Here is a 13,421-nt window from a genome sequence, read left to right as displayed (position 1 = left end):
AGTTATAAATGCCACAAGTAATGTACTTCTTTCTAGTACATCCGTTTCGGAATTTTCTAAGAAACTGGTCAAATTCATCGGGATAGCTGGAGTAGAAGCAGTCCCTGTAGTGAAAGGTCTGTTATTCAAAAACTTGCAAAAATTGATTGATGGCATATTTTCATCTGTATATCCCAGAACTTCCCTAAAGAGTCTCTTTAATGTCAGAAAAGGAATTTCTCCAGCTACTTTAGGGAAATTCAAAAAATGTAAGTTCAAATGCCTTATGTTGTTCTCTAAGACTTCTAAGCATCTGGAACAAGCCATCTGTTCTCTCACGACCGCTGCATTTACAGCCTGAAGAGACTGAATTTTGCTTTCAGCCTCTGTTTGTGGTCTCAGTGGCTTGTAGTTGAATTTCAAGTATTCTTTGCTGAAAATTGTAATTTAGAGAGTCCATTTTATTCTCAAGTCTTTTCATAGCTTGTCCTTGACCAGCCAATAAATCCCACAGTGACTCAAGCGTCACTGCCTCTGGTCTAGATATTGAAATTAGGGACTCACCATCGACGCCGGGTGGTGTTCTCATTAAGGCTCCATCTGGTAATGCCTCCTCCTTTCCCCCTCCAAGGCAGGCCACCAGCTCTGGATTCCTCCAGGTTCCCGCACCGATCACACTGCTGCCTTCTCGGGCGGGCTCCCCCACACTCAGCGTCTGTTCCGGGTCAGCTTCTCAAAAAAGATATAATTACGATGGAGAAGGTACAGAGAAGGGCTACCAAAATTATAAGGGGAATGGAACAGCTCCCCTATGAGGAAAGACTAAAGAGGTTAGGACTTTTCAGCTTGGAGAAGAGAAGGCTGAGGGGGGATATGATAGAGATGTTTAAAATCATGCGAGGTCTAGAACAGGTAGATGTGAATCGGTTATTTACTCTTTCGGATAGTAGAAAGACTAGGGGGCACTCCATGAAGTTAGCATTGGGCACATTTAAAACTAATCGGAGAAAGTTCTTTTTTACTCAATGCACAATTAAACTCTGGAATTTGATGCCAGAGGATGTGGTTAGTGCAGTTGGTTCAGCTGTGTTTAAAAAAAGGATTGGATAAGTTATTGGAGAAGTCCATTACCTGCTATTAAGTTCACTTAGAGAATAGCCACTGCCATTAGCAAAGGTAACATGGAATAGACTTAGCTTTTGAGTACTTGCCAGGTTCTTATGGCCTGGATTGGCCACTGTTGGAAACAGGATGCTGGGCCTGATGGACACTAGCTTTTAATTGATTCATCTTGCCGCATTCTTTTATGTATATTCAGTTTTAATTAGGGTTTTAACTTTGAACTATTAAGCTTTGGAAAGTGTTTGTTTTTATTTATTTATTTATTTATTTATTTATTTATTTATTTAACAGTTTTTTATACCGACCTTCATAGTAAATAACCATATTGGATCGGTTTACAGTTTAACAAAGGGAAAAACTAGAGTAAACAAATTCAAGTAAACGAAAGATAACAATAGGAAGGAATAAGTCAAAGTTACAAATCAACAGGGGGAGAGAACTTGGAAGCTTACTACAAGCTGGAAAGAAGAAAGGCCGGTAATAAAAGTATTGTTACCATAGAGTGTACGAGTTATAAAACTTAGAAAACTGTGCTTTACCCTGAAAGTCTATGAGTCCATTTTTTTTTTGTTTTCGAGAAATTCGAGTGCCAGACCGGGTAGGAGTGAAAGGCCAACTAGTAATTGTCTGGTGGTTCAGGGAAGGCTTGGTGAAAGAGCCAGGTTTTAAGTCTTTTTCTGAAAGTTAAAAGGCAAGGCTCCAGTCTGAGATTTGAAGGGATACTATTCCAGATAGATGGGCCTGCTAACGAAAAGGCTCTGTCTCTGGTCGTGGCGAGGCGTGTGGCTTTAGTGGGGGGAACATTGAGCATGCCTTTATGAATATCTCTAGTTGGTCTGTTAGAGGAGTGGAGTTTGAATGGTATTTCCAGGTCAAGTTGAAGTTGATGATGGATGGTTTTGTGGATTAAGGTGATTGATTTGTATAGAATTCTGAAATTCACTGATAACCAGTGTAGGTTCCTGAGTATGGGTGAGATGTGTTCGCAGCGGCTGGTACTGGTCAACAATCTTGCTGCCGCATTTTGTATCATCTGCAGGGGTTTGGTAGTGGATTTGGGGAGTCCTAGAAGAAGGGCACTGCAGTAGTCTATTTTGGCGAACAGTAGCGCTTGGAGGACTGTCCTGAAGTCGTGGAAGAATAAGAGAGGTTTAAGTCGTTTTAGTACCTGTAATCTGAAGAAGCAGTCTTTAGTTGTTGTGTTGACCATTTTCTTTAGGTTTAGTCGATTGTCTAAAATCACCCCAAGATCTCTAACCTGCTTACAGGTAATGTGAGAGTTTAGTGGTGATGGTGGGGGGATGTTATCATTTGAGGAGATGATGATAAGCTCTGTTTTAGAGGCGTTGAGAACCAAGTTTAAGCTGTTGAGTAGATTGGTGATGGATAGTAGGCAGTTATTCCAATGGGTGAGGGCTTTTGAGATTGATTCTGTTATGGGGATTAGAATCTGTACATCATCTGCGTACAGATAATGAATTAGGTTGAGATCTGTTAATAGTTGGCTGAGGGGGAGGAGGTATATGTTGAAAAGGGTTGGGGATAAAGAAGATCCTTGTGGTACACCAAGATTAGATTTTGTTAGGGGTGGCTCTTTATTGTTAATTTTGACTTTGTAGGTCCTATTGCTGAGGAAGGACTTGAACCAGTTGTGAGCAGATCCGGAGATGCCGATATTAGCTAGGCGGTCCAACAGGATGGTATGGTTGACGGTGTCAAAAGCCGCCGAGATGTCTAACAGGACTAGTAAGAAGGAATGTCCTTTGTCTAACCCCATAATAATATGGTCTGTTAGTGAAATGAGGAGGGTTTCAGTATTGCGTGATTTACGGAAACCATATTGCGAAGGGTGTAGGATCTTGTGGTCTTCCAGATAATCAGAAAGCTGGGTGTTTACCAGTTTTTCCGTTAGTTTGGCGACGAAAGGGAGGTTAGAGATGGGTCTGAAATTAGCTAGTACATTTGGATCTAAATTGTGTTTCTTGAGGAGGGGCTTGAGTGAAGCGGTTTTTAGACTGTCTGGGTAGCTTCCTTGGGTTAGGAGGCTGTTTATGATGCTGGTCAGAGGTCCTGAGATCGAGTTTGGGATGAGGAGCAGGAGTCTCGATGGAATATTATCAGCCGGATGGCTAGATGGTTTCTGTCTTTTTAGAAGTGATTCAATCTCTTTGGTGGAGATTGATTCGAAACAGTCAAATTTGGGTCTATTCAGAGAATTGGAATTCTCGCCTGACTTGAGGGGAGTTGTATTTGTAGGAAGGAGGGCGAGGGTGTTTAAGATCTTCTGTTGGAAGAACGAAGCGAGTTTGTTAGCTTTGGAGAGAGCTTGTTCATCTGGAATAGGTGGGGAGGTCGATTTAGTGATTTGTGTGACGTAAGCGAATAGGGCCTGGGTGTCATAATGAAAATGGTGTATTTTGTTTGCATAGTATTCCTTTTTTTTCTGTAGAATGGCGGTCCTGTAGTGATGTAAGAATCCCTTGTATGTTGAAAGGGTTGTTTTGTTAGGGGTTTTGCGCCATCTATTTTCTTTTTGTCGTAAGTCCTGTTTCATCTGTTTCAGTTCCGAGCAGAACCAGGGTTGATTTCCCTTTTTAGTTGGGTTGAGTGATTTGGAGATTATTGGGCACCATTTGTTTGCGACTGTTTCTGTAATCTTTTGCCAGGAGGATAGGGCTGAGTCAGGATTCGCTAAGTCTAGGTTAGAGAGTTCTTTGGATAGCTGGTCGCTGAGTATGTCAGATGGACATGCTTTCCTGAATTGAATGGTAGAAGTGTGTGGAGAGGTGTGTGTCTGTTTGTGTGTGGAAAAGGAAGATTCTATCAGGAAATGATCTGACCAAGGGATTGGGGTGCAGGAAGGTTCTATAGTGCAAGTGAAATTCGAATTGATGAAAATTTGATCCAGGGTGTGCCCAGCTTTATGAGTGGGGCTGTTGATGGTTTCAGTGAATCCCATCGCACTGAGGGTGGTGAGGAGGGCTTCACAGTTGGTCGAGCGAGGTATTGCATTCGTGTGGAGGTTGAAATCCCCCATAATCATTGTTGGGAGGTCTGAATTAATATGTTTCACAATGGATTCTACGAGGGGTGAAGGATCCGTTTCTAGAACTCCAGGGGGAACGTAGACTAACAGAATTTGTAGGTGTTTAGATTTGACTACACCCAATTCTAATTTGGATTCTGTCTTTATTGTGTGAGCGGTCAATCTGAGTTCTTTCTTGGTGGCTAGAAGAAGTCCGCCTCCTCTTTTTTTGGGTCTATGGAAGGTGAAGATGTCATATGTCTGGATTGGTAGTTGGTTGGTTAAGGCAATGTCCGAGTTTTTTAACCAGGTTTCTGTGATGGCACAGATGTCTGGATTGGTATCCAAGAGGTAGTCGTTGAGGATGTGTGTCTTCTTAGTTAAGGATTGCGCATTGATGAGGGTTACTGAGAGTAGCGTGAGGCCTAGAAGTTGGTTCAATGGTGATGTCATGATAGGGATGATTCTTTTTTGTATGACATTGGTGGAGTTAGTTAAGAGGGTTCTCCTTTGGTTGTGGATGATTGGAATGTTATACGAGAGCATGGTGAGAGTGGTTCTAGTGGAGATTTGTTCTGAGATGTGCTAGATTGTGTCTGGGTTTGGAGGCCCACTGGTGTGAGTCTGTAGGAATTCCAGAGATGTCTGATGCTGGTTGAAAGTAGGTGTTGGTCGGAATGAGTAGGTGTTTGGATGATTGCTGAAAGGTGTTTGTAAGTTTGTTGGTTCGGCTGGAAGAGTGCTCTGTCCTTTGTACGCTTGAATGGTTTGTCTGACCGGTTGCTGGGATGATTCTGGTCTGGACGGTCACAAAGGAATAAATTGGGAACTATTATATTTCCGTGCTCCGAGACTAGGTTGATAGTCGGGATGCTAGTTGAGTGGCGTCGGTTCCTTTGCTCTGTTTCTGGCCTTCTATTGGAGGAATGAGTCCCACATATAGGGAGTGCACAAAAGGGAGTGCACTAAGGAGCGCACAAAGGAGCAGGCTCCTTTGTTGTGCTCCTTCGGCGCGCGACGCTCGGCGCGTGGCGCCTTGGAGCTGTGAGGAATTTAAAGTCCAATCGGGGCTGTCCCCCGATTGGCTGGTCGGCGAGGGAGTCGAGGCGCCGGGTTGGCTGCCGAAGATGGGAGCGCTGGATTGGCTGTCGGCAGCCGAAGAGGAAGCAGCAGAAAGGTGGTGGAGCGTCAGCGGAGAGAAGGCAGGGGCTGCCTCGTGGTCGGCGCTGGAGGCGGTCGCGGGCAAGAGAGAGTAGTAGGCTTTACCCCGGCGGGTCTCCGGCGCCGATCGCGCAGGCCCTGTCGGCGTTCAGGCTTTCTCTCCTCCTGCTGAGTCTGCAGCCGAAGAGGGCTCTGTCCAGGAGCCGCGAAGATTTTAAAGTCCAATCGGGGCTGTCCCCCGATTGGCTGGTCGGCGAGGGAGTCGAGGCGCTGGGTTGGCTGCCGAAGATGGGAGCGCTGGATTGGCTGTCGGCAGCCGAAGAGGAAGCAGCAGAAAGGCGGTGGAGCGTCAGCGGAGAGAAGGCAGGGGCTGCCTCGTGGTCGGCGCTGGAGGCGGTCGCGGGCAAGAGAGAGTAGTAGGCCTTACCCCGGCGGGTCTCCGGCGCCGATCGCACAGGCCCTGTCGGCGTTCAGGCCTTCTCTCCTCCTGTTTTTGTACATGTTTTTGTACTCATGTTTGTACTCATGTTTTTGTATTTTATCTTTATATATTGTATTAGTTGTTTAATGTATTGTTAACCTGCTCGGAGCCATTCATTGGATATGTGTTATATAAAATGAAGTAAAAATGTAATTATGTGTTTGGTTTTGATGCATTTGTACTTATTATGTATCATGTATTTCTGTACTTTTTATATTTGTTTGTTGTAAACCACATTGAGTAGTCCTTAGATGAACTAGAAAGGGGAATATAAACTCTAGATTAGATTAGAGAGAGAGGGAGCATTGTGAGAGTTGTACAATCACAAGGCAAAAGAAACCATTCATTCACCATGCATTCCTGCCATCCACCCTCCCCCCCCCCCCCCCAACAAATTATTTTAGAAATTGCTTTCAGTAGAAATACATGGCAAGTGCATTTTGACTCTGGCAAGTAAGCACTGGAGATAAAGAGCACCTTCGTATACTATATTGAGTTCACCTTTCCGGTCTTGTTTTTCACTTTGACAATTCAATTATATTTCTGCAAAGTGCTACACTTATTGTAGTCTACAATGGTATAACTAGATATTTTTTTCACTAGGGGAAGTTTCATTAACTGCACCCCTATGGCAATATTCTAGCGATGAACCTTGACCTGTTCTGCTCATCAGTTTCCAGGCTGTACCCTGCGCATCTGACCTGCTTGCTCTGCTCTAATAATACCACTGGAATTTTACTGCCAAAAGCAACAGGTAATAAAGATAGTACCTGTTTGTTCTAGATTTTGATGCTAATCTCTATATTCTTTTCCCTGCATGCATGACACTCATACACTATATTTATATGATTATGTTGTGTGTTAGTCTTAAATCATGGTTTTGATTATCATGTGGGATTTGTTTTATTTTATTTTAAGCTGCTTTTACTCTATTATGAAGCATTTTCTCTAATAACTTGTTCTAGACTTGCAATCACATTAGTGATACGCTGCATCCCTAAAAGAATTCTCCAAAATTGTTGCTATTTTTTATTTTAATATTTGACAGTTCCTCTATGGAGAGGAAAGAGCATTTGAAATAATGTGGGTATTTTGCCAAGTCTGTCAAATGAGTAACACTTCCACTTTCTCAGCTCTGTCTCATTAAAATTGTATTCTAATTCCATCTCAGCTTGGTCTCTTTGCTTCATAAGTCATTGCCTGCTCATTACTTGTAGTGTGAGAGATGAAATTTATTCAAACCTGATAGCTAGGATAAAGAATTGAAAAGCAGACAGCCAGAAGAAATGAAATTAGCTTATTTTAAAGCCTTTTCTAGCAGATTGCTTTCATAGCCATGGGTTACTATATGTGTCGCTTTGGATGTATGAGGCTTAATGTGTAGATTTTTTGGAAAAATACATATTTTAATATTGAAAAAATAATACATTCCTCCCTTCCCAGTCTCCTGTTTTCCAAACAATATATTCACTTGGGAGAAGGTTTGTGGAAAGCCATGCTGATAGCAGTCAGTAATTACACACATGTTAATAACATAGTAAATTATTAATCATATTTTAAAATGGCATTTTATTAATTTATGTTGATAATATTTACCTTGTAATAATGTACCTTGCCTCAGTTTTTCCTGTTATAATTTTATAGGAATGACGGTAGCAACATTCCTTCCTTACTTTATTTTCTACCCAAAAGATACCACATTGTGTAAATGATATTTTAGATTCTCAAACACACTAAACATGTACTTATTTTATTTATTTTTTATTTGTTTATATTCCCCTTTTTCAGGCACTTCAAAATATTTCCTTTCTGAAGTGATATGAGTCTAAAGTATGAACAGATCTTGCTTGAAGAAAACAATTACTATACTAGTTGCTAATTATTGTTGTCCTTGGTGAATGGGTCATCTATTTCAGGGGTCTGCCTAGGACATCTATGTAAATATATTGTTTACTGATTCAAATGCTGACATGATCTTCTCATCTTAGTCATTCATCTTTGTGAGACATAAAATGACAATTGTTAGAGTAATGTGTTCAGTTCTGGAGCCTGTATCTCAAAAAGGATAGAGGCAGGTTAGATGCAATGCAATCCAGAGAAAGGCGAACAAAATGGTGTGGGTTCTATATCAGAAGACATATGAGGAGAGGCTGAAGCATCTGAATATGTGTACCATGGAAAAGAAAAGGTGCAAGGAAGATATGATACATTCAAATACCTGAAAGGTTTTAATGATGCACAAACTTTGTACGTTTTTCATCATAAAGAAAACAGCAGAACTAGGAGTCATGAAATGAAACTCCAGGCAGGAAAACTCAGAACCAATGCCGGGAAATATTTCTTCATGGAGAGTGTGATAGATGCTTGGTATGCCCTTCCAGAGGAGGTGGTGAAGAAGAAAACAATTAATGAATTCAAAGGAGCATGTGATAAATAGTGTCGATCCCCTAAAGGCTAGAGGATGGAAATGAAGAGAATGCATGGGAGTAACCTGAACAGAGTGGCAATTACTATCCTTAACAGAAGGCATGGGAATTACTGCCCTCAATTAATAGCCAATACTTTTGACACAATTGTAACATCACTCTCTGCTTTGATGATAGGTTGAGGAAGGGGAACTGGATACAGACAACAACCAACATGGGCCCTGACTTTTAAAATCTGGAGTACTGACATTCAGACATAAGGGTAAAAGCACAGGACAGCTTCTAAGGCCAAGTCCCGAAGCAAAGAACGTCAAGCAGCATTGTCTGAATTCTCAAGAAGGCTCTTCACCCAGTAAAAATGTTGCTAGCAGTAATTTGTTATGGGTTGACAGTTACTTGGTTTTGATTGATTGTATATATTACTGCCATTATCATAAGGCTTGGGATAGCTGCACGAAGTGGCAGAGATGTGAATCGTGTGCCAGATCATCTTAACGATCAGATTCGGCTGGGGGAGGGGGGGAGGATCTGATCGTTAAGATATGTGAATTGGAATAGTTTCCGATTCCAATTCACATCCCTAATTTTTTTTTTAGGGAGGCCCGCACCGCTAAAAAAAAAAAATCCACCTGACCCTTTAAATCGACCCCACCCTCCCGAACCCCCCCAAAACCTTTTAAAATTACCTGGTGGTCCAGGGGGGCCTTGGGAGGCCTCGGGGAGAGATCCAGGGGGGCCTCGGGGAGAGGAGAGATCCAGGGGGGCATCGGGGAGAGATTTCTTGTTCCCAGGCATCAGCTGTTCTAAAGAAAAATGGTGTTGATGCCCCTTTGCCCTTACCATGTGAAAGGGTATCCGTGCCATTGGCCGGCCCCTGTCACATGGTAGGAGCACTGGATGGCCGGCACCATCTGGCGCCGGCCATCCAGTGCTCCTACCATGTGACAGGGGCCGGCCAATGGCACGGATACCCTGTCACATGGTAAGGGCAAAGGGGCATCGGCGCCATTTTTTTTTTTTAGAACAGCTGATGCCTGGGAATGGGAAATCTCTCCCCGAGGCCCCCCTGGATCTCTCCTCTCCCTCTCATTTTAATTAGTGGCAGCCAAAATGGCGCCGATGGCCCGAGAGCGGGAGATCGCGCCGGGACCCCCCCACTGGACCCGCAGATAATTTAACATTTTGGGGGTGTTCGGGAGGGTAAGGAATTGGTTTTAAAGGGTCGGGGTGGGTTTAGGGGTTGTTTTGGTGTGCCGGTTTTCCCGCCCTCCCCCAAATAATTCCCGTGCCCTATTTAACGATACAATACAAATGCCCCTGACGATAAATCGGGGCATTTGTATTGTATCGTGCACTCTAATGATTTAGGACGATTTTAAAATTTTCTGACGATAATTTTAATCCTTCAAAAATGATTCACATCCCTAAGTGGCAGTTACTACTCTTGAGAGAAACATGGGGGTATCTTGCATGGAGTGGCAGGTACTACCACAAGAAACTTGCTGGGCAGACTTGATGGGCCATCTAGTTCTATTCTGCCATCATTACTATGTTACTATGTAAGTAGGTAATAAATGGGCATTTTTCCAGCTACTAAACACAAAGGTAGGCAAGTGGTGGAATAGTATTATACTAAATTAAGATTAAAATGATATTATATTAAAATACATTTAGAATATTGTTAAATTATATATTTTTAGTTTTATAAGCATTAATGTATTATATTGTTAATATAGAGATAATATCTATGTAACTTTTACATTTTAAAAAATGAAATAATTTTGAAATTTTAACAGTAGATGACTGGGAAATGCAGAAACTGGTTTAGCTTTCTAATACACATGCTACAGGCTTTGATTTTTCAGACAGCATACAAGGAAAGTCGAAAGCTGAATAATGAAGACTATTAGAAACAAATAACTGAATTCATAGAACTGTTTTCAAAGGCGAGCGAAATAAATGCATGAACAGTTGTTCAAGCTGTGCATTTACCTCAGCTGTCAGCACGATCGCATTTCCTGAGGGAATCATTTCACCCAAATTCAGAACGTAGAAAAATTTAGAGCCAAGATTATTTGTTGACTACAGCAAATAAACATAATCATATGTTAAAAAGCTGCAACTCAGGATGGTATGGGGGATCCAGATTCAGCCAAACCGGGATGTGCCACAGAAGGAGTATGTTAAGGCATGGAGTGCAGGCCCTGCTGGCCAACAAGCAGTGCTGAGGGGCTGAAGGTGTGCCTTGGAAAAGGCACATTGGCAGTCCTAAAGCTGCTAATGGCTCTTGGATCTGTCTGGACATACCAGGGCCAATGTAATAAAACCTGTGCAATAATCAGAGTTAGATTTTAAGCATGGGTTTTGTTCAACGTGCAGATTTGAAAAAGCCATCTCTATGAGTACAGGAAGCTAATTACATGCAAATAGACCAGGAGTAAAAAAAAAAAGTGTGCTAAACAGCTTTATTAACTCACTGGCCAAGTTGCATATCATTACCAGAAAATCTGCTCTAAAAAAAACCCTAAAGTTCCCCAACTTTCTCAATGGAACTCCCTCCCTCTTGCCTTGGCCAGATGTGGCCAGGCCAGGCAGGCTAGGCCGGGCTGAGTAGGTCAGCCTGGTGAGTCTTAATTCCCTCCCCTCCCAAGTATGGCAAACCCTTTCCTCTGTGTCTCTGAGCTATATAGCAATAAAGTTTGTTTTGTTGGAGTCTTCAACTGAAATTCTCTGATTGGTTTGCAGTTACATAGAAATGGCTGGATGCATGCAGATTTGGTCACTTGGATTTGGAAAAGCTGCTGAACCAGGACCATGGATCATGTTAAAGGTCTCAAGATGTTTTCGATGTGAGCTGCCCTCATCTACAGTCCCTGAGGAAGGAAGTTTCACTTCTGAAACACGGACCGTGTAGGGCGTTTAAATGGGCCAGTAATGTGCAGAGTGGTCAGTGTGGAGTTCGAAGTGTTTTCTATATAAGATAAGTTAATTTTCCTTTTTGGATTTTAAATGCATAATTATTTTTTTTTTAAATACATATCTTGGGCCAGTGGTTATTAGGGATGTGAATCGTTTTCCATATCGTCTTAACGATAGAAATCGTGTGGCAGGGCAAGAAAATCGTCTTAGGCACGATTTTTTAGTTAAAAAATCGTTAAAAATCGTTTTTTCCGATTAGTGCGCACTAACTCGAGTTAGTGCGCACTAACGGGAGTTAGTGCGCACTAACTGGGAGTTAGTGCGCACTAACTGAAAATGATACAATTTGACACTTTTCAGGTCAGTTAAGGTCAGTTTAGGAATGAATATGTATTCCTATTGGCTGCCCTCTTATTTATTCATGTTACCAAGTTTCCTACTGACAGTATATGGGGGATGGGAAATGGAAACAGTTGGTAGCTTGACAAAACAAGTAATGTGATCAGTCAATGTGACTAGAACTTGTGCCCTAACCCTGATACCAGGGGTATTGTGATCTTCCTGCACACAGTGCCCTATCCCTATTAATACCAGGAGTGTTGTGATCTTCCTGCACACAGTGCCCTATCCCTAATACCAGGGGTGTTGTGATCTTCCTGCACACAGTGCCCTATTCCTGATACTGGGGGTGTTGTGATCTTCCTGCACACAGTGCCCTATTCCTGATACCGGGGGTGTTGTGATCTTCTTGCACACATCCCGATATCAGGGATAGGGCACTGCATGCAGGAAGATCACAACACTCCTGGTATTAATAGGGATAGGGCACTGCATGCAGGAAGATCACAACACTCCTGGTATTAATAGGGATAGGGCACTGCATGCAGGAAGATCACAACACCCCTGGTATCAGGGATAGGGCACTGTGTGCAGGAAGATCACAATACCCCGGAGGAGTGAGGGTCAGGCAGCTCCCCCCTGTCTGTGAAGCCAGCCTCTCACTAGTAATGCAGGGAGGGAGCTGTCTCAGACTTCACCATCCTCCCCCCCCCCCCTCACCCACACACCATTCACTAGCTGGGACATGGGGGAAGTCAGGAGTGAGGGTCAGGCAGCTCCCCCCTGTCTGTGAAGCCAGCCTCTCACTAGTAATGCAGGGAGGGAGCTGTCTCAGACTTCACCATCCTCCCCCCCCCCCCCCTCACCCACACACCATTCACTAGCTGGGACATGGGGGAAGTCAGGAGTGAGGGTCAGGCAGCTCCCCCCTGTCTGTGAAGCCAGCCTCTCACTAGTAATGCAGGGAGGGAGCTGTCTCAGACTTCACCATCCTCCCCCCCCCCCTCCCCCACACACCATTCACTAGCTGGGACATGGGGGAAGTCAGGAGTGAGGGTCAGGCAGCTCCCCCCTGTCTGTGAAGCCAGCCTCTCACTAGTAATGCAGGGAGGGAGCTGTCTCAGACTTCACCATCCACCCCCCCCCCCTCACCCACACACCATTCACTAGCTGGGACATGGGGGAAGTCAGGAGTGAGGAACAGGCAGCTCCCCCCTGTCTGTGAAGCCAGCCTCTCACTAGTAATGCAGGGAGGGAGCTGTCTCAGACTTCACCATCCTCCCCCCCCCCCCCCTCACCCACACACCATTCACTAGCTGGGACATGGGGGAAGTCAGGAGTGAGGAACAGGCAGCTCCCCCCTGTCTGTGAAGCCAGCCTCTCACTAGTAATGCAGGGAGGGAGCTGTCTCAGACTTCACCATCCTCCCCCCCCCCCCCTCACCCACACACCATTCACTAGCTGGGACATGGGGGAAGTCAGGAGTGAGGAACAGGCAGCTCCCCCCTGTCTGTGAAGCCAGCCTCTCACTAGTAATGCAGGGAGGGAGCTGTCTCAGACTTCACCATCCTCCCCCCCCCCTCACCCACACACCATTCACTAGCTGGGACATGGGGGAAGTCAGGAGTGAGGGACAGGCAGCTCCCCCCTGTCTGTGAAGCCAGCCTCTCACTAGTAATGCAGGGAGGGAGCTGTCTCAGACTTCACCATCCTCCCCCCCCCCCCCCTCACCCACACACCATTCCCTAGCTGGGACATGGGAGAAGTCAGGAGTGAGGGTCAGGCAGCTCCCCCCTGTCTGTGAAGCCAGCCTCTCACTAGTAATGCAGGGAGGGAGCTGTCTCAGACTTCACCATCCTCCCCCCCCCCCTCACCCACACACCATTCACTAGCTGGGACATGGGGGAAGTCAGGAGTGAGGGTCAGGCAGCTCCCCCCTGTCTGCGAAGCCAGCCTCTCACTAGTAATG

The sequence above is a fragment of the Rhinatrema bivittatum genome, chromosome 1, assembly GCF_901001135.1.
Source record: "Rhinatrema bivittatum chromosome 1, aRhiBiv1.1, whole genome shotgun sequence".
NCBI lineage: Eukaryota > Metazoa > Chordata > Amphibia > Gymnophiona > Rhinatrematidae > Rhinatrema > Rhinatrema bivittatum.
This window is presented reverse-complemented; position numbering follows the sequence as displayed.